We start from the raw sequence: 24,933 nt of genomic DNA, 5'->3' as shown, positions 1-24,933 counted from the left end.
CCCTCCCATTAATTGATAAATTAAAAATAATCAAAGGAAAATCCTAATTTTTAAAAATAGAATCTGACAAATCGCATAGAACATTCATCTGGAATAATAACTATTTGAGCTAATAAAATGTTTTTTGTTTGTTTGTGTGTTTGTTTTGAGACACAATCTTACTCTGTTGCCCAGGCTGGAGTGCAGTGGTGCAATCTCGGCTCACTGCAACCTCCGACTCCCGGGTTCAAGCGATTCTCCTGCCTCAGCCTCCCAAGTAGCTGGAACTACAGGCGCCTGCCACCATGCCCAGCTAATTTTTGTATTTTTAGTCAAAGTGGTGTTTCAATATGTTGGCCAGACTGGTCTTGAACTCCTGACCTCATGATCCGCCCGCCTCAGCCTCCCAAAATGCTGGGATTACAAGTGTGAGCCACCGCGCCCGGCCGAGTTAATAAAATGTTTAAGAAAAAGAACACTGTTCAGATAGGCCATGACCATAGAGAAAGTCAAGGTAGGTCACAGTAGAATAGTCCAAAGAGCCCTGGGAGGTGGAGCATAGGGAGGGATGCTCCTATTTCTCATCATTATGAGTCACATGAACTTCCTCATTATCTGCATCCAGGACAAATTCACACAGAATTTGGGGCAGCAAATTGTTCCCAAGACCATATGGGACTACTGAGCACCATGTACCTCATTCATGTGCCACATGATTCTGAGATTCACCCACTCACTACGTCAGAGAAGAGCTTCATCCTTCCTGAAGAAATCAATCAGGCAGTCAAAGAAGATGAATAAAGGAGGAAATAAAAAGCTGAATCCACATATCCTGGTGTTAGTGATGTTTTTACATCTTCAGAGAACCTAAAGAGAATTTTTAAATCCAGCAATAGAGAAAAATAGAAGATTTTGCACAATGCAGGTCCAAAAAGAAGAAGTGTTTAAAAAAAAAAAAAAAAAAAAAGTCTGAACTACAAGTAGCAATCCTATTAATTCCAGAATTTCCACACAATGCAAGACCTAGAAGGCATGATACTGGGCACCAAAGAAATGGAAAAGTGATGAGTAGGAAAGGTACAGAAGAAGCTATTGTTGAGAAGACAGAGAATGAAGTGTGCACCTGCTTGCTTCATCTTCATGGGGGTACTGTATTAGCTTGGCTAGATTAAACGGAAGTAGGAAAGACAAAGAAGTAGGGAGGACGAGGAGAAGAAAAAGAAGGAAGAATAAAGAATTTCTACAAGGCAGGCGTGTTGGCTCATTCCCAGCTACTCAGAGGCTAAGGCAGGAAGATTGAGCCTAGGAGTTCAAGACAAGTCTGGGCAACATAGTGAGATCACATACCTAAATTAAAAAAAAAAAACTTTCTAGAAAATTATAGTAATAAAAATTTGATATGAGTAATTGCTCAATGGAACTGGAACAGGGAGTCCATAACAGACTCATATGTATTGGAATTTAACTTACCATAAATGTGGTATTTCAAATGAATGAGAAATGAAGCCTAGTTCAATAAATAAGTTTAATAAATAAGTTGTAGCAATTAGGTAAAAATTGAAAAAATAAAAATACCTCACACTATACCATCCAAAAAAAAAACATGCCAGATAATGATAAAGACCAAAAGTCAAAAAACAAAAGTACAAAATTACCAGAAAAAAAATGTAAGAACATATGAACAGGAAAGCCCTATTTAAGCAAAACATAAACATCCCAGAAACAATGAAGAAAAAAAAAAGAATGCCTAATTTAGCTACATCAGGGGTCCCCGACCCCTGGGTTATGGGTCTGTGGCCTATTAGGAACTGGGTCTCACAGCAAGAGGTGAGGCAATGGAGCATTACTTCCTGATATCAGATCAGCAGCCACATGAGATTCTCATGAAAGTGTGAACCCTGTTGTGAACTGGGCATGCAAGGGATCTAGGTTGTGTGCTCCTCACGAGAATCTAATATCTGATGATCTGAGGTGGAATAGTTTTATCCTGAAACCATCCATACCCCACCAACCACCACCACCAGTCCATGGAAAAATTATCTTCCACAAAACTGGTTCCTGGTACCAAAAAGGTTGGGGACCACTGAGCTGCATAATTGTTAAACTTTGTATAATGAGAGAAATCTTTAAACAAAGTTAAAAGATGGAAACATCCAAATCTGTAACATATTTGCAACATAAGTAATAAGTCAAAAAGAAAAGGAGAGGAACTCAATTTTTTTTTCTTGTGCAAAGGAACATTGGCAGAGACTTTTTAACATCTCCAATTTTCATTTTGTCCTCCTTCCATAATAATAAAAATTTTAATTGGACATGTAGTTGCCCAAAATAAAGCGCATATTTCACAGCCTTCCATAAAGCTTAGTCGCATGAGGCCACGTGGAGTCACATGGGTTTTCTGCCCACAGAAATGTAAGGAGAGAGCCATGCAGGAATTTCCAAGAACCTTCTTAAGAGATAATCTGTGTGAGCCCCTGACACCCTTCATCTGTTCATTCATCCTGCCACCCGGAGGGCAGATGCTTCTGTCTTGGACCTTGAGGGCTAGAAGAAGAATGTAGTAGGATACAAGGCTGCAGAGGGGGCAACAGTAGATCAGGGAGACCAGGTATGTCAAATTGAGCAATCTGGACCAGACCCTGTAATCAGAAGTCTCACTGAATCCTACCACACCCAATGTCTCCTTTTTTGTTGTTGTTGAGACGGAGTTTCGCTCTTGTCACCCAGGTTGGAGTGCAGTGGTGCAATCTCAGCTCACTGCAACCTCTGCCTCCCAGATTCAAGTGATTCTCCTGCCTCAGCCTCCCAAGTAGCTGGGATTACAGGTGCCTGCCACCACATCCAGCTAATTTTTGTATTTTTAGTAGAGACAGGGCTGGGCTTGGTGGCTCATGCCTGTAATCCCAGCACTTTGGGAGGCTGAGGCGGGTGAATCACCTGAGATCAGGAGTTCGAGACCAGCCTGGCCAACATGGTGAAACCCTGTCTCTACCAATGTCCCCTTTCTATTGAAAGATTTTGTAGCTTGCCCTTTATTATCCTGAAGTGAAAATCATGGAACACATAACCTATCTGCACTCCTAATTTTTAATAATACAATATCTTAACTATAATATAAAGGAAAAAAAGCAAAGTAATTAAATAAAATAATATGCTCAGACACACCCATACCTACTAGAAAAGACATCCTACTGATGTCCAAACTGCTGTCCCCATCCCCACAATCACTTCTGGAAGCAATAAAGAGCCAAGGACAGCTTTTCAAGCAGAAAATAATTTCATGTCTTAGCTCAAGTTCCCTAGAAAACAGAGCTCAAAGGTAGGATTAAGGTGTTACAATTTTATTGGGAAGCAAAGCATCAGAGCAGTGAAGTAAAGGAAGAATTGAAAACAAATGCAACTACTTACTCCTTTATGACAAGCCATAAAGAGGCAAAGGCAATTTTAGCTTTACTCAAAAGCTGAAAAAGTACACTGCTTGGCCACACAAGATGTCCCTGGACAGACTATGTGGGAAAACCATGCCCTGGACAAGCCCATGGAAGGGACTCCTTTCTCCTGCTTGTCGAAGTTGCCCCAGAGGATTTAACCCTGGCTTCTTTACCCAGAAGTATGGGAGAAGCCAAGAGTATGGTTGGTCAGACTTAAGTGGAATTGCAGGGGCCTGCGTAGAACAATAATCCAAGGCTCTATGAAACTGATAAAGCTGAGAGAATCTACACAGGTAGGGAATCTACACAGGTAGTCTGATATACATGGTTAGATTTGCGTTTTCAAAAAAATAATCCCTAGAAGCTGTGGAGTGTGGATTTGAAGGGGGTAGAAGGTGGCGACAGCAGGGAGACAAAAAGACCAGATAAGAAGCTAGGCCAGGCGCGGTGGCTCACGCCTGTAATCCTAGCACTTTGGGAGGCCGCACAGGGTGGATCACCTGAGGTCAGAAGTTCGAGACCAACATGGTAAAACCCCCGTCTCTACTAAAAATACAAAAATTAGCTGGGCATGGTGACACACGTCTGTAATCCCAGCTACTCAGGAGGCTGAGGCAGGAGAATCGCTTGAACCGGGGAGGCAGAGGTTGCAGTGAGCTGAGATCACACCACTGCATTCCTGCCTGGGTGACAGAGTGAGACTCTGTCTCAAATAATAATAATAATTAATTAATAATTCAGCAATCACTGCAGAAATTCAACCCCATCAACTGAGCCAATTTTTGAAAATAAATTATAATTTATTTGTAAATTTAAAACAAAACCTTATTTACTGTTGGGAGAAAAAGCTGAGTGTTGGGAGAGAAGCTGAGGCAGGGCTTGCATGTCTGCTAGGCTAGCTGGCTCCTTGCTTCTAGCACTCCCATTATCTCAAGCCGAGATATGTTTTTCATTCACTTGATACACTGTTTCCTTTCAACCCCCACATCCTCACCACCTGTTTCTTTGTTTGAGCACCATTAAATAGCATTGGCTCCCAGAGCTCTGGGCCTTGGCAGCCTCCACACTTGCAATGGACCCCTGGTCCCACTTTGTCTCTCAAACTGTCTTTTTCTCATTTATTTGACTCCGCTGGACTTCGTCGCCCCCACGACCTGGTGTTGGGTCTGATCACCCCAACATTAACAGATAACAAGTAAAAAACAATCATAAGTAAACAGACAACATGCTGCTTAGAAATGCAAGAATCGTGCTTAGAAATGGAAGACTTGTTCTTAGAAACACTGGAAAGGATATCATCAGAGTTTTCTAGCGCAGTCAGTAAAGTCCGGATCAGAAAACTTCTACTCCACATGCCCTTATCGCACCCTCCCTCAGTGTGTAAATGATTGCCTGAAGTGTGGACGGTGCGTGCCTGTAGATCAAAGATATGAAATAAGCATCAGTAGGATCCTTACGATGCACTCAAGAGCAGGCGTAGGCTCTGTCTTTGGCTAGAGGAGTAGCTGTAACCTTGTCTCCGTTTGCTATGTTTGAGGGCATGTAGTTTGCTCCCTGATATACCAGAATCCAATTAACTCAAATGGCTTATAGACCACACAAATACAAGGCAGTACCTGCTGTCCAATGCCTACCACACTGCAGGTACTCAACAAATGTTAACAAAATCCATTTGTTTATTTATGCAACCATCATTTATTGAATATGTGCCAAAAGTGTTCTAGACATTGGAGATAGAGCAAACACATTTAAAAAAATTTTTTTTGTATATAAAAGTATTAAAGATTGTGCAAAAAATGAAGCAATACAAGGATATACTAAAAAAAAAAAAAAAAAAAAAAACTAATCAGCCCCGTCCATACACTACTACACCTTCCAATCCTACCCCTCTGAGGTAACCAATTACTTTCGTTTTTGTTTTTTGAGACAGGGTCTGGCTCTATTGCCCAGGCTAAAGTGGAGTGGTATGAACATGGCTCACTGCAGCCTTGACCTCCTGGGTTCAAGTGATCCTCCAACTTCAACCTCCTGAGTAAGCTGGGACTATAGGCATATGCCATCACACCCACTTAGTTTTTTAAGTTTTTGTAGAGACTGAGTCTATGTTGCCAGGCTGGTCTTGAACTCCTGGCCTCAAGCGATCCTCTTGCCTCTGCCTCTCAAAACACTGGGATTACTAGCATGAGCCACCATGCTTGGCCCAATGTATCTTTTTCTAACATTTTTAATTGACAAAAATTATACATATTTATTGTGTGCAATATGTTGTTTTGAAATATGTATACACTGTGGGGTAAATTGAGCTTATTAACGTATGTATTACTTCACATTCCTATCATTTTTTTGAGGTAAGAACACTTAAAATCTAATCTTTTAGCAATTTTCAAGGACACAATGCATTGTTATTAACTGTATTCACCATACTGTACAATAGATCTCCTGAACTTACTCCTTCTAACTGAAATTTTGTATCCTTTGACCAACATCTCCCCAACACCCAATTCTCAGCCCCGGTCACCACTATTCCACTCTCTGCTTCTACGAGTTCAACTTCTTTAGAATCCACATACAAACGAGATTATGCAGTATTTGTCTCTCTGTATCTGGCTTATTTCAAATAATATAATATCCTCTGGGTTCATCCAGGGTGTCACAAATGGCAGGATTTCCTTCTTTCTTGAAGCTGGATAGTATTCATATATAGCATTTACATTTTATTAGGTATTATAAGTAATCTAGAGATGATTTAAATCTCTAGATTGAATGAGTGGGCTGGGCATGGTGGCTCACACCTGTAATTCCTGCATTTTGGGAGGCCAAGACGGGAGGATCACTTGGGACGAGGAGTTCAAGACCAGCCTGGCCAACATGGTGAAACCTTGTCTTTATATAAAAAATAAAAGTAAATGGGAGGATGTGTATAGGTTACATGCAAACACTGTATCATTTTATATCAGAGACTAGAGCATCAGCAGATTTGGGTATCTGCAGGATGTTCTGGAACTAATCCCCCACAGATCCCAAGAGATAACTGTACTTGGTCACTTGTTTGTCTTTTTTTGACAAATGTCTATTCAAATCCTTTGCCCATTTTTTTAATTGCATTGTTTGTTTTCTTACTATTGAGTTGTTTCAGTTCCTTGTTATTTTAGATATTAATCCCTTATCAGATGTATGGTTTGCAAATATTTTCTCCCATTCTGTAGGTTGTCTCTTAACTCCGTAGATTGTTTCCTTGGCTGTGCAGAAGCTTTTTAGTTTGATACAATCCCATTTCTCTATTATTACTTTTGTTGCCTGTGCTTTTGGGTTTATATTTAAAAATTCAGGCCTGGGTACAGTGGCTCATGCCTCTAAACCTAACACTTCAGGAGGCCAAGGCACGAGGATCTCTTGAGGCCAGGAGTTTGAGACCATCCTGGGCAACATAGCAAGGCCTCATCTTTAAAAAAAATTAGCTGGGTATAGTGGTGCGCGCCTGTATTCCTTGTTACTTGGAAAACTAAGGCAGGAGGATCCCTTGAGCCGAGGAGAATGAGGCTGCAGTGAGAACTATGCTCCTGACACTACACTCCAGCCTGGGAAACAGAGCAAGACCCTGTCTCTGAAAATAAATAAATAAATACATTAAAAAAAATCTTTAAATAGATTTTATGATTCCAAGTCATCAAAGAACACGAGATGTCTTTACATTTGTTCAGATAATATTTACAACTTTAATTGAGCTTTTATAACTTTAAATAGGTCTTATATCTTACTAATTTTACTGTCAAGGTGAAACTATTTGATTTCTGAAATTTGCTTTAAAGTACTCCTGGAGGTAAGGTGGAAAGGCAGGATGGAACAAGAAGGGCAGAATATTGACGATTGTTGAAGCTGGGTTATGGGTACTATTCTCTTGGTTTCTGTGGACGGTTTGGTATTTTGAAATTATACTCCTCCCTGCTCTGTCGCCTGCCACCGCTCCCCGAGCCCGAGTGGTTCACTGCACCGTGAAGACAGATTCCAGACGCCGGGAACTTGCGCCTCCAATCCCAGACGCTATGTCCAGCAAAGGCTCCGTGGTTCCGCCCTACAGTGGCGGCCTGGACACCTCCTGCATCCTCGGGTTCCTAAAGGAACAAGGCTATGACGTCATTGCCTACCTGTCCGACACTGGCCAGGAGGAAGACTTCCAGGAAGCCAGGAATTAGGCACTGACGCTTGGGACCAAAAAGGTGTTCACTGAGGATGCCAGCAGGGAGTTTGTGGAGGAGTTCATCTGGCCGGCCATCCAGTCCAGCGCACTGTATGAGAACCGTTACCTCCTGGGCACCTCTCTCGCCAGGCCCGGCAGCGCCAGCAAACAAGTGGAAATCGCTCAGCGGGAGGGGCCAAGTATGTGTCCCACGGCACCACGGGAAAGGGAAATGATCTGGGCCGGTTTGAGCTCACTGCTACTCGCTGGTCCCCCCAGATAAAGGTCATTGCTCCCTGGAGGATGCCCGAGTTCTACAACCGGTTCAAGAGCCGCAATCACCTGATGAAACAGGCAAAGCAACATCGGATTCCCACCCCAGTCACTCCCCAGAGCCTGTGGAGCATGGACGAGAACTTCATGCACATCAGCTACCAGGCTGGAATTCTGGAGAACCCCAAGAACCAAGCGCCTCCAGGTCTCTACACGAAGACCCAGGACCCGGCCAAAGCCCTCAACACCCCTGACATTCTCGACATCGAGTTCAAAAAAGGGGTCCCCGTGAAGGTGACCAACGTCAAGGATGGCACCACCCACCAGACCTCCTAGGAGCTCTTCGTGTACCTGAACAAAGTTGCAGGCAAGCACGGCGTGGGCCATATTGACATCGCAGAGAACCGCTTCAATGGAATAAAGTCCGGAGGGATCTGTGAGGCCCCAGCAGGCACCATCCTTTACCACACTCATTTAGACATCAAGGCCTTCACCACGTACGGAGAAGTGCACAAAAGCAAACAAGGCCTGGGCTTGAAATTTGCTGAGCTGATGTATACCGGTTTCTGGCATAGCCTTGAGTGTGAAATTTGTCTGCCACTGTAACGCCAAGGCCCAGGAACCAGTGGAAGGGACAGCGCAGGGGTCCGTCCTCAAGGGCCAGGTGTACATCCTCCGCTGGGAGTCCCCACTGTCTCTCTACAACGAGGAGCTGGTGAGCATGAAGGTGCAGGATGATTATGAGCCAATTGATGCCACGGGTTCATCAACATCAATTGCCTCAGGCTGAAGGAATGTCATCTCCAGAGCAAGGTCACTGCCAAATAGACCCCTGTACAATGAGGAGCTGGGGCCTTCTCAATTTGCAGATCCCCAAAGTATGAGTGCTAATTGTTGTGATAATTTGTCATCGTGACTTGTTCTCTCTGGCTGGCAAACGTAGTGGGGCTGCCAGACCCCAGCTTTGTTCCCTGGTCGCCCTAAAGCCTGCAAATGTCATCATCGAAGGGAAGGGTGGGGGCAGCTGCGGTGGGGAGCTATAAAATGACAATTAAACGATTTTTAAAAATTACACTCCTAAGTATTTTAAGCTTTTATGAAACTGTAGAAAATAAAAGTTTTCTAATTTCCTTTCAAAGTACTTACTGCTAATATAGAGAGAAGTTGGTGCTTTTTGTATATTTATCTTGCATCTGCCCATTTTTCCAAAATGACCTACAATTCAAATAGTTTATTACTAAAGTTCCTTGAGTTTTCTAGGCAAATAATGAAGTCACATAGACAAACATAAATAGTTTTATTTCTTCTTTTTCAAAGTTTATGGCAATTATTTTCTTACCTTTCTTTGACAATGTAACATAATAATAGCACATGGACATCCTTTTCTAATTTCTGGTTTCAGTGAAATGATTTCAGAGTTTTGCTATTTAGAACAATGTTTTGTATTGGGTTTAGAGGTAACAGTCCTTATCCTAGATAAGTAGTTTCCTTGTATTGTTACTTAGACTTTTTTTTTTTTTTTTTTTTTTTTTTTTTGAAACGGAGTCTCACTCTGTCGCCCAGGCTGGAGTGCAGTGGCTGGATCTCAGCTCACTGCAAGCTCCGCCTCCCGGGTTTACGCCATTCTCCTGCCTCAGCCTCCCGAGTAGCTGGGACTACAGGCGCCCACCACCTCACCCGGCTAGTTTTTTGTATTTTTTAGTAGAGACGGGGTTTCACTGTGTTAGCCAGGATGGTCTCGATCTCCTGACCTCGTGATCCGCCCGTCTCGGCCTCCCAAAGTGCTGGGATTACAGGCTTGAGCCACCGCGCCCAGCCTAGACTTGTTTTTTAATAGAAAAGTCATCACACCCTATTAGCTTAGAATTTTTATTAGGAATGGCTATTAAATTTTACAAAAAATTTCTCCAGTGTATATTGACAGGATCATATGGTTTTTCCTTTACAGTATTATCATAATTCATTACTAATGGTAATAGATGTCTTGATAGGGAACCAGCCTGTATACCTGAAATATATAGAACAGGGCATAATTAAAATACTCTATTCCATAGCAGTATGTTGTTATTTTATTATATAACTTGATTTTTATTAATACTTTATTTAGAATGTTTGCATCTGTATTAGTAAGTGTCAGGATACATAAATAACCAAAGTGTTTTTTCTACTCTCTACTCCCACAGAGTCACTCAACATTTCCGACACCAGATGTGTGGGTTTTTCCCCACACAGCAGAACAGTTCTGCAGACGACTCTCCAGTGGACACCAGCTAGGTGGCTGCCAATTCAATTTAATTCTGACACTATCCACCTGGAGATCACATCCCACAGGCTGAGGGCTCAGTCCCATAAGACTGCCCACACCACTGCAGATGCTGGTTGCAAGCACAGGTTGTGGCCTGTGCTTCTGACCAACCAGCTCTAAGTCAGGGTTTCCACAACTTCCTCCTGGGATTCGATTAATTTGCTGGAGCAGCTCACAGAACTCAGGGAAACACTAACATTGGCCCATTTATTATAAAGGACACAGATGAACAGCCAGCTGGAAGAGATGCACACCACAAGGCGTGTGGGAAGGGAAGCAGAGATCCCATGCCCTTCCAGGGTGCCACCCTCCAGGAAACTCCATGTGTTCAGCTATCCAGAAGCTCTTCTGAACCCTGTCCTTTCGTTTTTATGAAGACTTCATTACTGCAGCGTAACTGATTACTACCCATTTGGTGATCAACTCAACTTTCAGCCCCTCTTCTCTCCCTAGAGGCTGGAGGGTGGGGCTGGAAGTTGGAACCCGCTAATCATGCCTTGGCCTCTCCAGAGATTCGGAGGGAACTTTTTGCCAGTATCACAATAAGTAATCTCAAGAGAGCAGGGACTTAACCTGTTTTGTTCCCTGCTATATTCCCTGCCCCTAGAACAGTACCTGACATTCTTAGTAGGTGCTCAATAAACATTTATTGAATGCATGTGCAAGTGAAATTAGTCTATGATGCCCTTTTCTTTGCATCCCCTGTAACTGATTGAGCTATGAAAGCTGTGCTGGCTTTATTAAATGACTTAAGGAACTTTCCATCCTGTTTTATGGGTTGTTGTTGTTTTTTTGCTTTTGTTTTTGTTTTTGTTTTGAGATGGAGTCTCACTCTGTCACCCAGGCTGGAGTGTAATGGCTCGATCTTGGCTCACTGAAACCTCTACCTCCCAAGTTCAAGTGATTCTCTTGCCTCAGCCTCCCAAGGAGCTGGGATTACAGGTGCACGGCCACCATACCCTGCTAATTTTTGTATTTTTAGTAGAGACAGGCTTTCACCATGTTGCCCAGGCTGGTTAGGAACTCCTGACCTCAAGTGATCCACCCACCTCAGCCTCCCAAAGTGCTGGGATTACAGGTGTGAACCACTGTGCCCGGCCTGTTTTATGGTCTTGAGTCATTTAAATCCTTGCTATGCAAAGAGCATGGACCAATAATATCAGCATCACCTGACAGGTTTTGAGAAATACAGAATTTCAGGTTCCACTTCAGACCTATTGAATCACAGTCTGCAGTTTAACAAGATTTCCAGGTGATTCCTATTGATGTTTGATACATACTGGTTTAAGTAACACTGTATTATCTGCTTTTTAAAAAATAGTCAGGTCACACTGAGCTGGGAAATCACCTGGCACCAGCTCTTTTTTAAGGATAGAGCTATAATCATTTCTCCAATCTCTTATGGTAATGAGTCTGTTCAAGTCAGCTTCTCTTTACGTCACTTTTATTCATTTATATTTTTCTAGGAAATCCTCAAGATTCCCAAATAGTTGGAGTTCAAGTTAACATTCTCTCTCTTTTTTTTTTTTTTTTTTTTTTTTGAGACAGTTTTGTTGCCCAGGCTGGAGTGCAGTGGTGTGATCACAGCTCACTGCAGCCTCAACCTCCTGGGCTCAAGCAATCCTCCCACCTCAGCCTCCCAAGTAGCTGGCACTACAGGTGTGTGCCATCTAAACCCAGCTAATTTTTAAATTTTAAATAGAGATGGGGGTTCTCCCTATGTTGCCCAGGCTGGTCTCAAACTCCTGGGCTTAAGCAATCTGCCCACCTCAGCCTCACAAAGTGTTGGGATTACAGATGTGAGCCACTATGCCCGGCCAACAACATTCTCTTTAAATCATTTTTAACCTTTTCTATTTCTGTGGTTATGTGTGAGGAAAAGAGAGATCAGATTGTTACCATGTCTGTGCAGAAAAGGAAGATATAAGAAACTCCATTTTGATCTGCACAAAGAAAAATTGTTTTGCTTTGAGATGCTGTTAACCTGTAACTTTAGCCCCAACCCTGTGCTCACAGAAACCTGTGCTGTATTGAATCAAAGCTTAATGGATTTAGGGCTGTGCAGGATGTGCCTTGTTAATAATATGTTTGCAGGCAGTATGCTTGGTAAAAGTCATCGCCATTCTCCATTCTCGATTAACCAGGGACACAAGGCACTGCGGAAAGCCACAGGGACCTCTGCCCAAAAAAGCCTGGGTATTGTCCAAGGTTTCCCCCACACTGACACGGCCTGAGATATGGCCTTGTGGGAAATGAAAGACCTTACCATCCGCCAGCCCAACACCCCTAAAGGGTCTGTGCTGAGGAGGAGTAGTGAATGAGGGAGGCCTCTTTGCAGCTGAGATAAGAGGAAGGTTTGTGTCTCCTGCTCATCCCTAGGAATGCAATGTCTCGGTGTAAAGCCAACCATTCCCATTCGTTCTATTCTGAGATAAGAGAAAACTGCCCTGCGGCTGGAGGCGAGATATGGGGCAACAATACTGCTCTGTTACCCTTTGCTACACTGAGATGTTTGTGTAAAGTGAAACATAAATCTGGCCTACGTGCACATCCAGTCACAGTACCTTTCCTTGAACTTACTCACGATACAGATTCCTTTGCTCACGTTTCCCTGCTGACCTCCCCACCTGCTGCCCTGCTATACTCCCCTCGCTAAGATAGTAAAAATAATGATCAATAAATACTGAAGGAACTCAGAGACCAGCACCGGTGCAGGTCGTCGCATGCTGAGTGTGCCGGTCCCCAGGGCCACTGTTATTTCTCTATACTTTGTCTCTCTATTTCTTTTCTCAGTCTCTCACCTGATGAGAAATAACCACAGGTGTGGAGGGGCAGGCCCCCTTCAGTTATGTGTCTTTCTTACTCAAAATATCACATAATTGTGCTTTCTTTTTTCTTCAACCTGGTTAGTGGTGAGTTTATTTACTTTATCGCTTTTTTTTTTTTTTTTAAGACAGAGTCTTGCTCTGCCCAAGCTGGAGTGCAGTGGCGCGATCTCAGCTCACTGCTACCTCCACCTTCTGGGTTCAAGCAATTCTCCTGCCTCCGCCTCCTGAGTAGCTGGGATTACAGGCGCGTGCCCCACGCCCGGCTAATTTTTGTATTTTTAGTAGAGACGAGGTTTCACCATGTTGGTCAGACCAGTGTCAAATTTCTGACCTCGTGATCTGCCTGCCTTGGCCTCCCAAAGTGCTAGGATTACAGGCATGAGCCACTGCAACCAGCCTATATAACCTTTTGATACATAGTTTTTGCTTTCTATTTTGTTAATTTCAGTCTTAATTTTGTAACTTCCCTTCTCCTAATTTCTCTTAGTTAATTTTCTCTTTATTTTTTATATATTTTGTCTAAGTTCTTAAGATGAGTTTATCTTTAGTCTCTTGTCTGTACAATGAAAGCTATTTAAATCAATCTATTTTATTCTGAAAATAACTTTAGCTATATCCTACAGATTCTTATATAAAATGTTAGACTTTACATTGCTAAGAGTGTAAGTTTAGCATTGATTTCTTTAACAATCCAAAAGTTATCTGGCAGCATAATTCTTCACGTCCAAGTGGTCAAGACTTTTAGATACTTTTTAAATTATTAATTTATAATTTTAATTATGCTCAAATACTGTGGCCTATATTAGTCCATTCTCACACCGCTATAAAGGACTACCTGATGGTCAGGAGTGGTGGCTCACGCCTGTAATCCCAGCACTTTGGGAGGCCGAACTGGGCAGATCACCTGAAGTGAGGAGTTCGAGACCAGCCTGGCCAACATGGGTGAAACCCTGTCTCTACTAAAAATACAAAAAAAAAAAAAAATTAGCCGGCCTGGTGGCATGCCCCTGTAAGCCTAGCTATTCGGGAGGCTGAGGCAGGAGAATCACTTGAACCCGGGAGGCAGAGGTTGCAGTGAGCTGAGATCGCGCCATTACACTCCAGCCTGGGTAACAAGAATGAAAACTCCATCTAAAAAAAAAAAAAAAAAAAAAAAAAAAAGAACTACATGAGACTGAGTAATTTATAAAGAAAAGAGGCTTCACTGGCTCCCAGTTCTGCAGGCTATACAGGAAACATGATGCTGGCACCTGTTCAGCTTCTTGGGAGGCCTCAGGAAACTTTCAATCATGTCAGAAGGCAAAGGAGACACAGGCACATCTTACACGGCTGGAGCAGGAGCAGGGTGGGAGGTGTTATACACTTTTAAACAACCAGATCTCATGATAACTCTATCAGCAGAACAGCACTAGAGGAATGGTGCTAAACCATTCATGAGAAACTGCCCCCATGTCCAACCACCTCCCACCAGGCCCTACTGCCAACACTGGGGATTACAATTCAACATGAGATTTGGGTGGGGACACAGATCCAAACCATATCATGGCCTATGGTATACCTCTTCTATTTTTTAATGTATCAAGAATTGCTTAGGCTAGGCGTGGTGGCTCATACCTGTAATCCCAACACTTTGGGAGGCTGGTGGGGTTGGGGGGGATCGGAATCACTTCAGGCTAGGAGTTTGAGACCAGTTTGGGTAAAACAGTGAGACCTCATCTCGACAAAAAATTTAAAAATTGAAATTAGGTGGACATGGTGCCATGCACCTATAGTCCTAGCTACTCAGGAGGCTGAGGCGGGAGAACTGCTTGCGCCCAGGAGTTTGAAGTTACAGTGAGCTATGTGACACTGCACTCCAGCTTGGGTGACAGAGGGAGACCCTATCTCCAGGGGAAGAAAAGAAAAAGAATTTCTTTGTGGCCTAATATGGGATCAACTATTTTAAATGTACCATGATCATATGGGGGGAAATGTGTATCTTCTCTATTCAAAGGATATAAAGATTTTTCTAGATCCTCTACACATAAGTGTATGTATGCACGTGGGTGCTCACACGCACACAAATGTTTATTTACTGAATTGCTCAATTCCTAAATGTCCTTATTTTTTGCCTCCTGGATTCATTACCGGAAAAGAAGTCTTGATCCAGACCCCAAAAGAGAGTTCTTGGGTCTCACGCAGGAAGGAATTCAAGGTGAGTCACAGACTGCAGTGAAAGAAGCAAGTTAATTAGAAGCTACTCCCTTCCAGAGTACAGCACCTTCAGAAGGCAAGCGAGGAACGCACCATCTTTGCTTTAAGTTTTTCTTATGTAGGCGGTCTTATGTATGTAAAGACTAAGCTAAGCTGAGTCTACATGAGGGTGAGCAGATAGCATGATAAAATTTATAATATTGATTTAAACTATCCTTGACATTCTAGTGTGTGAGTACATCAAGCCATAACTACAATTATATTCAAAGCACATACTGTTATGGGTATCGGGACATCTGAACTTTCTGTTATTGTAGGAGTGTGTCCTTGCAGGCATTAACAAGTTGCTCCTTTAGCTGTAAACATCTAAGGACCATGGGTCATGACTGGCAAGGAACGTGCCTTGCTAGTTTTAAGATGGAGTTGATTTTAAAATGGTATCATTCTGGCTCCTCTAGGCTCCTGCTTCCCTAACAGAGATGTCCAAGTTTGATATGCACATATTAAAATCTCTCACTTTAATTATTTTGTTTATTTCACTAGTCAATAAAAGTTAAGATTAAAGAATCATACAACAGTCAATCAAGACACAAGAGCTAAAGTAATCCCTTTGTTAAGCACCGAATGAATCAGAAAAACATTAAAGGAATTCTGTCAATAAAACTCTCTATAGCTATACACATTGTGGATTAAATTATATTTTTTCTTCAGAAAAAAAAAATCGTTTTTCTGTTGATGTCTAATTAAATCCCTCAAGCACAAGAACTACATATCAGATTATATACCTCTTCCCAGCCTGTAAGTCGTAATTATTTCCCTTTGCTCATTTTTAATGTTGGCTTTTGTATGGCTGAAAATGACTGTGCAATTAGATAATTCCATTTAAAAAAACAAATATTAGGTTTTTCTCAAGAAACAGAGCTATAATTAGTACAGTGCTGATGAACTAAAAAGCTATTCAGAAACACTTTTTATTATAATACAAAGTCCTCTTAAGCTAGTCTACAAATGTGATTGTGAGCAAGTAACTTGACTGCATTGTTCACCTTTACAGAGATTTCTTCTCTTTTTGATAAGTCCTCTTTGGGTTTTAAATAAAGGGGTAGATAAATGCAAGACTCAATTGTGTTGTGTCTATGGAGTCATCTTTATGGAGTCGTCTCACACAGAAAGAAATGAGTCACAGAAGGAGGAAAAATGCCCTCATGCACCTTTGCTATTAGTCATATCGGCTTACAGCTTTTTAGGTTTGGGGGATAGAGCACGTGGAAAACAGTAGGAAAGGATGCAGAGGGTGAATAGTACAGTAACAACAGCTGTTTTCAATTATGCAGCATGTTTACTTTCCACACTGGCACAGCAAATGAGTGGGAAATGATTCTTTACCTGGCCAAATGACTGGATGTTGATCTTGAAGTTAATTAACTGTTGCTCCAGACACTTGTGAAATGAACTCCCCTAAACCCGTCACCGGTCAGAGCATGTTTTCCATTTTAAAAACATAAGTTTATTAATGAATAAAAACTACCACTGTAAGCTCTTATCTTTGGAAGAGAGGCTATTTTTTCTCAAAATTATTTTGAATTAAAAGCGACTTGTCTTGTGAAGGATGTCTTACTTGGTCCTAAGCCATATTTAGCATCTACCAAAGTGGGTATTTTCTTAAGCCTGCTCATTGTGGTGTAGTCCTTAGGACAAAAAAGAAACAAAGAATGCAGATGAATAAATCTATTAAACCAACTTCACAGGAAAGTTTCCCTTGAAAACTCCTTGCCATAGTCATCACATTCACTGAGGGACCATCTACCAAATGCTTTACTCTCATGATTTCATTTAATATTGACATTCATCCTACAAAGAAGATGGTATTACAATGTCTGTTTTACAAGTGAGAAATCCGAGGAACAGGAAGTCAATTTGCCAAGTGTTGCACAGCTGCTAAGTGGTAGGTGTGAGATTCGAACCCACTGACCTCAAAGCTTCTAGTGAGGCTTTCAACTAAGTTGTGGTCGCTTTGGTTAACAGCAGACGCTAAGGAAAATCAGTACTGGTTACTGAGGATGGAAGAGGCGCAGACATTTCACCACAAGGCGACCAAAACCGCACTTTTAGGCTGGCCACACAGGAGCCCCGAGGAAATTATGCGCCCTCTTCCTCCCAGCCCCCCTGCTGCCCTGGCCTGGGCGGAGCAGCGCCGTAACTGCTGTTGCCCAGATCAAGCCAAGCTCGGTCCCGGTGACGAGCAGCGCCTACGGGGCCAGAGCGTCTCGGAGCCTTCGATGACCCCAAAGCCCAGGGAGGTCCCCGCACCAGCGGCCCCGCGCCCTAGCTCGGTCCGCCGTCGAGGATGCCTGGAAGTCCCCTGCGGGCGCCTGGGAGCGAGTCCAAGGCTTAGCCTCCTCCATCCCCAGTCATCCGCCTCCCAGGCCCCGGCTGGAGCCCCATGGGCGCTTCCCGCGCCTACCAAGGAACCAAGGAGCCAAGGGGCCAAGGAGCCCCAAGACCTCTGGGGGCGCCCTCGAGGATTCCGCCGCGGCTCCCGCAGCCACTTCAGCTCTCAGCCCGTCTCCCTCCGAGGTCCGAAAAGGAAGAGGGCGGGCCAGGGCTCCCTGCAGGCCGGAGCCACAGCCCCTTTCCCCCTCCCCTGCCCACGGATCCTCCCTGGCCCCTCCCGGGCGCGGCCCTCACCTGCTGCCTGCACCGCCTCAGAGGCAGGCCCTCGGGCTCCACCTGGCTTCATCACCGCTTCTCTTACCCGGGAGGAGGGGGAAACTCAACCCTCTAGGCCAGGCTCTGTGCTCAGTCACTTTAGATACTTTATTTCGTTTAATTCTTAGGGTTTTAACCCCTGAGTCTAAGGCGAAGGATCCGAGGTTCAGAAAAGCCATGCAGAGCAGGGAGGATTCAAACAGCCACACCTGCTGGTGTCTGTGCTCTCGGTAGTGGAACAGATTTTGATGAAGTAAGTCGTTTTTTAGTTATACTCCCTCTGTTAACATAATTAAAACTGGACCACCACCTTCTGGAAAGAGAGGCAGCTGGACGGCACAGGAGCTTTTATGAAAGGGACTAAAGGAAGATAGCATAACCCCAGCCCTCAGCTCAGCTTGGTAATTCGCATTTTGCCTTAGAACATTAACAGAAATTCCAGGCTCAGCAACCAGTTTCAGGAAAATGCTGTTCGTGAATACAAGCGGAAGCACCTTAGCATATGGGAAGCATTCTATCCTCTGATGGCCAGATCCTCCACTCCCGTCTTGGCCTGTGACACAAACACCTTGAGTTGTAAATTCCTCCAGCAAAGTGAGACACTTTGGCATTTGCCAGGTGTGGTGACTGACACACAGGAGCCTCTGTACTGTTTATTTGGTGTCTCCATACCCAGCAGACCACATTTTCCAGGCCCCAAGGGGTGGGAAGGATCTCATTTTAAAGAGATCAGTTGATATTTCTCTTAGCAAATCTAGCACAGGACTTACTTTTGTCCCCAAAGACTCCTGTTCTCACTGCTTGCCCACATGCCTGGGCAGCCTAATGCTCTCTACACCCATCTTCCTTTCAGGAATGAGTTCCCATCTCCTTCTCAACAGTGGACACCACTCCAGTGTTCCTCCCACCACCTTTAACTGAAAAAACAAACTGCCTTTACAGAACCCTGTGCACGCAGGTCAGCCTGGCTCCTGGAAATGCAAACTGGAATTGCAAAAAGATGAAAACATTCCTGGAGAATTTTTGGTGTTTTGGAGAATGCTTCTGGGCAGATCACACACTGTGACAAGTTCTTCAATTGTGACAATTCAATCATGCCTTCCACAAGGAATTGACTTTTCACACTTAACGCTGGAGGTTGCTCATTTTTCCCCAAATCTTAAAGTGGATTTGGGATTAAGATACCAAAGCAAATGCACAGTTCTTTGAGCACTGCTCCTATCCCATGGCATCTGCATACCGGCAGACGGACACAGGCAGGAGATAGGGGGCCTCTGCTGATGGTTTCCTTGGAGTTAGAAAGGTTTGACACATTCCAGTCCAGAGAAGGCAGAGACTCCTGTAACCCCACCCTGCTGCCAGCTGTCAGTGGAAGAAAAACAGTTGGAGGAGTCAGGAGGTCTCACACTCCAGTCTCCCTAATTCGCATGGCTTTGTGCTAGCAACTGTATTCTTTTCTCTTAAAATTATTGTAATCACAAATTCTCATTATTAGGGAAGTGGAACATTGGGGGAGGAGGAAATACTTTCTATTTAAAAATTTCCGCTTCGTTCCAAGATGGCCAAATACGAACAGCTCCAGTCTGCAGCTCCCAGTGTGATCAATGCAGAAGACAGGTGATTTCTGCATTTCCAACTGAGGTACCTGGTTCATCTCATTGGGACTGGTTGGACAGTGGGTGCAGCCCACGGAGGGTGAGCCAAAGCAGGGCAGGGCATCGCCTCACTCAGGAAGCCCAAGGGGTCAAGGAATGTCCCTTTCCTAGCCAAGTGAAGCTATGACAAACTGTGCCTGGAAAAACGGGCCACTCCCACCTAAATACTGCACTTTTCAAACAGTCTTAGCAAATGGCACCTGAGGAGATTATATCCCACACCTGGCTCAGCGGGTCCCACACCTATGGAGCCTTGCTCACTGCTAGCACAGCAGTCTGAGATAGACCTGCAAGGCAGCAGCCTGGCAGGGAGAGGGCCATCTGCCATTGCTGAGGCTTGAGTAGGTAAACAAAGCAGCTGGGGAAGCTCAAACTGCGTGGAGCCCGCTGCAGTTCAGCAAGGCCTGCTGCCTCTGTTGTCCCACCTCTGGGGGCAGGGCATAGCTGAACAAAAGGCAGCAGAAACTTCTGCAGACTTAAATGTCCCTGTCTGACAGCTCTGAAGAGAGCAGTGGTTCTCCTACCACAGCGTTTGAGCTCTGAGAACGGACAGACTGCCTCCTCAAGTGGGTCCCTGACCCCCATGTAGCCCAACTGGGAGACACCTCCCAGTAGGGGCTGACTGACACTTCATACAGGCGGGTGTCCCTCTGGAACAAAGCTTCGCAGCAGTATTTGCTGTTCTGCAATATTTGCTGTTCTGCAGCCTCTGCTGGTGATACCCAGGCAAACAGGGTCTGGAGTGGACCTCCAGCAAACTCCAACAGACCTGCAGCTAAGGGACCTGACTGTCAGAAGGAAAACTAACAAACAGAAAGGAAGAGCATCAACATCAACAAAAAGGACAGCCACACCAAAACCCCATCTGTAGGTCACCAACATCAAAGACCAAAGGTAGATAAAACCACAAAGATGGGGAGAACCCAGAGAAGAAAAGCTGAAAATTCTAAAAACGAGAGTGCCTCTTCTCATCCAAAGGATTGCAGCTCCTCACCAGCAATGGAACAAAGTTGTATGGAGAATGACTTTCACAAGTTGACAGAAGTAGGCTTCAGAAAGTCAGTAATAACAAACCTCTCCAACCTAAAGGAGGATGTTCAAACCCATTGCAACAAAGCTAAAAACCTTGAAAAAAGATTAGACAAATGGCTAACCAGAATAAACAGTGTAGAGAAGACCTAAAATGACCTGATGGAGCTGAAAACCATGACACGAGAACTATGTGACGCATGCACAAGCTTCAGTAGCCAATTCGATCAAGTAGAAGAAAGGGAATCAGTGATTGAAGATCAAATGAATGAAATGAAGCAAGAAGCGAAGTTTAGAGAAAAAAAGAGTAAAAAGAAACCAACAAAGCCTCCAAGAAATATGGGACTATGTAAAAAGACCAAATTTACGATTGATTGGTGTACCTGAAAGTGACGGGGAGAATGGAACCAAGTTGGAAAACATTCTGCAGCATATTATCCAGGAGAACTTCCCCAACCTAGCGAGGCAGGCCGACACTCAAATTCAGGAAATACAGAGAACACCACAAAGATACTCCTCGAGACGAGCAACCCCAAGACACATAATTGTAGATTCACTAAGTTGAAATGAAGGAAAAAATGTTAAGGGCAGCCAGAGAGAAAGGTCAGGTTACCCACAAAGGGACGCCCATCAGACTAACAGCAGATCTCTTGGCAGAAACTCTACAAGCCAGAAGAGAGTGGGGGCTAATATTCATAACATTCTTAAAGAAAAGGATTTTCAACCCAGAATTTCATATCCAGCCAAACTAAGCTTCATAAGTGAAGGAGAAATAATATCCCTTACAGACAAGCAAATGCTGAGAGATTTTGTCACCACCAGGCTTCCCTTACAAGAGCTCCTGAAGGAAGCACTAAACATGGAAAGAAACAACCAGTACCGGCCACTGCAAAAACATGCCAAATTGTAAAGAACATCGATGCTAGGAAGAAACTGCATCAACTAATGGGCAAAATAACCAGCTAACATCATAATGACAGGATCAAATTCACACATAACAACATTAACCTTAAATGTAAATGGGCTAAATGCCCCAATTAAAAGACACAGACTGGCAAATTGGATAAAGAGTCAAGACCCATCAGCGTGCTGTACTCAGGAGACCCATCTCACATGCAGAGACACACATAGGCTCAAAATAAAGGCATGGAGGAAGATCTACTAAGCAAATGGAAAAAAAAAAAAAAAGCAGGAGTTGCAATCCTAGTCTCTGATAAAACAGACTTTAAACAAAGGTCAAAAGTGACCAAAAAAAGGTCATTACATAATGGTAAAGGGATCAATTCAACAAGAAGAGCTAACTGTCCTAAATATATATGCACCCAATACAGGAGTACCCAGATTCATAAAGCAAGTCCTGAGAGACCTACAAAGAGACTTAGGCTCCCACACAATAATAATGGGAGACTTTAACACCCCACTGTCAACATTAGATCAACAAGACAGAAGGTTAACAAGGATATCCAGGACTTGAACTCAGCTCTGCATCAAGCAGACATAATAGACATCTACAGAACTCTCCAACCCAAATCAACAGAATATACATTCTTCTCAGCACCACATCACACTTATTTCAAAATTGACTACATAGTTGGAAGTAAAACACTCCTCAGCAAATGTAAAAGAACAGAAATCACAACAACCTGTCTTTCAGACCACAGAGCAATCAAATTAGAACTGAGGATAAGAAACTCACTCAAAACCGCACAACTACATGGAAACTGAACAACCTGTTCCTGAATGACTACTGGGTAAATAATGAAATTAAGGCAGAAATAAAGATGTTCTTTGAAACCAATGAGAACAAAGGCACAATATACCAGAATCGCTGGGACACATTTAAAGCAGTGTGTACATGGAAATTTATAGCCCACAAGAGAAAGTAGAAAAGATCTAAAATCAACACCCTAACATCACAATTAAAAGAACTAGAGAAGCAAGAGCAAACGCATTCAAGAGCTAGCAGAAGGCAAGAAATAACTAAGAGCAGAATTGAAGGAGATAGAGACAGAAAAAACCCTTCAAAAAAAATCAATGAATCCAGGAGCTGGTTTTTTGAAAAGATCAACAAACTGATAGACTGCTAGCAAGACTAACAAAAAAGAAAAGAGAGAAGAATCAAATAGACACAATAAAAAATGATAAAGGGGACATCACCACCGATCCCACAGAAGTACAAACTACAGTTAGAGAATATTATAAACACCTCTATGCAAATAAACTAGAAAATCTAGAAGAAATGGATACATTCCTGGACACATATACACTTCTAAGACTAAACCAGGAAGAAGTGGAATCTCTGAATAGACCAATAACACGCTCTGAAATTGAGGCAATAATCAATAGCCTACCAACCAAAAAAAGTCCAGGAACATAAGGATTCATAGCCGAATTCTACCAGAATTACAAAGAGGAGCTCATACCATTCCTTCTGAAACTATTCCAGTCAATAGAAAAAGAGGAAATCCTCCCTAACTCATTTTATGGGGCCAGCATCATCCTGATACCAAAGCCTGGCAGAGACACAACAAAAAAAGAGAATTTTAGACCAATGTCCCTAATGAACATTGATGCAAAAATCCTCAATAAAATACTGGCAAACTGAATTTTATCCAGCAGCACAGCAAAAAGTTTATCCACCATGATCAAGTGGGCTTCATCCCTGGGATGCAAGGCTGGTTCAACATATGCAAATCAATAAACATAATCCAGCATATAAACAGAACCAACAACAAAAACCACATGATTATCTCAATAGACACAGAAAAGACCTTCTACAAAATTCAACAGCCCTTCAATGTTAAAAACTCTCAATAAACTAGGTATTGATGGAATGTATCTCAAAATAATAAGAGCTATTTATGACAAACCCACAGCCAATATCATACTGAATGAGCAAAAACTGGAAGCATTCCCTTTGAAAACTGGCACAAGACAGGGATGCCCTCTCTCACCACTCCTAGTCAACATAGTGTTGGAACTTCTGGCCAGGGCAATCAGGCAAGAGAAAGAAATAAAGGTATTCAGTTAGGAAAAGAGGAAGTCAAATTGTTCCTGTTTGCAGATGACATGATTGTATATTTAGAAAACCCCATCGTCTCAGCCCAAAATCTCCTTAAGCTGATAAGCAACTTCAGCAAAGTCTCAGGCTACAAAATCAATGTGCAAAAATCACAGGCATTCCTATACACCAATAACAGACAAATAGAGAACCAAGTCATGAGTGAACTCCCATTCACAAATGCTACAAAGAGAATAAAATACCTAGGAATCCAACTTATAAGGGATGTGAAGGACCTCTTCAAGGAGAACTACAAACCACCGCTCAATGAAATAAAGGAGGACCAAAACAAATGGAAGAACATTCCATGCTCATGGATAGGAAGAATCAATATCGTGAAAATGGCCATACTGCCCAAGGTAATTTATAGATTCAATGCCATCCCCATTAAGCTACCAATGACTTTCTTCACAGAATTGGAAAAAACTACTTTAAAGTTCATATGGAACCAAAAAAAAACCTGCATTACCAAGACAATCCTAAACCAAAAGAACAAAGCTGGAGGCATCACGCTGCCTGACTTCAAACTATACTGCAAGGCTACAGTAACCAAAACAGCATGGTACTGGGACCAAAGCAGAGATATACATGAATGGAACAGAACAGAGCCCTCAGAAATAATACGACACATCTACAACTATCTGATCTTTGACAAACCTGACAAAAACAAGAAATGGGGAAAGGATTCCCTATTTAATAAATGGTGCTGGGAAAACTGGTTAGCCATATGTAGAAAGCTGAAACTGGATCCCTTCCTTACACCTTATACAAAAATTAACTCAAGATGGGTTAAAGACTTAAATATCAGACCTAAAACCATAAAACCCTAGAAGAAAACCTAGACAATACCATTCAGGACATAGGCATGAGCAAGGACTTCATGACCAAACACCAAAAGCAATGGCAACAAAAGCCAAGATAGACAGATGGGATCTAATTAAACTAAAGAGCTTCTGCACAGCAAAAGAAACTACCATCAGAGTGAACAGGCAACCTACAGAATGGGAGAAAATTTTTGCAATCTACCCATCTATCAGAGGGCTAATACCCAGAATCTACAAAGGACTTAAACAAATTTACAAGAAAAAAAAATACCATCAAAAAGTGGGCAAAGGATATGAACAGACACTTCTCAAAAGAAAACATTTATGCAGCCAACAGACACATGAAAAAATGCTCATCATCACTGGTCATCAGAGAAATGCAAATCAAAACCACATTGAGATATCATCTCACACCAGTTAGAATGCCAATCATTAAAAAGTCAGGAAACAGCAGATGCTAGAGAGGATG

At 42.9% G+C, this 24,933-nt stretch overlaps 1 protein-coding gene, 2 long non-coding RNA genes and 1 pseudogene across 3 annotated transcripts in view; 1 reads left to right on the top strand and 3 right to left on the bottom strand.

Annotated features, from left to right (window-relative positions):
- The window catches only part of APTX (aprataxin), a 79,635-nt gene that overhangs the window by 14,348 nt on the left and 40,354 nt on the right, over positions 1 to 24,933 (bottom strand). The window lies entirely within an intron of this gene.
- Positions 7,251 to 8,788, top strand: LOC102136909 (argininosuccinate synthase pseudogene; annotated as a pseudogene).
- On the bottom strand, positions 9,716 to 15,200 carry LOC135967419 (uncharacterized). The gene is made up of 2 exons (XR_010581537.2): positions 15,121 to 15,200; positions 9,716 to 9,868 (listed from the first exon to the last, which is right to left on the bottom strand). It is a non-coding gene; the product is annotated as an uncharacterized lncRNA (long non-coding RNA).
- Positions 16,995 to 17,761, bottom strand: LOC141408650 (uncharacterized). The gene is made up of 2 exons (XR_012424646.1): positions 17,651 to 17,761; positions 16,995 to 17,217 (listed from the first exon to the last, which is right to left on the bottom strand). It is a non-coding gene; the product is annotated as an uncharacterized lncRNA (long non-coding RNA).

This window comes from Macaca fascicularis, chromosome 15 (genome assembly GCF_037993035.2).
Source record: "Macaca fascicularis isolate 582-1 chromosome 15, T2T-MFA8v1.1".
In the NCBI taxonomy this organism is placed as follows: domain Eukaryota; kingdom Metazoa; phylum Chordata; class Mammalia; order Primates; family Cercopithecidae; genus Macaca; species Macaca fascicularis.
This window is presented reverse-complemented; position numbering and strand designations above follow the sequence as displayed.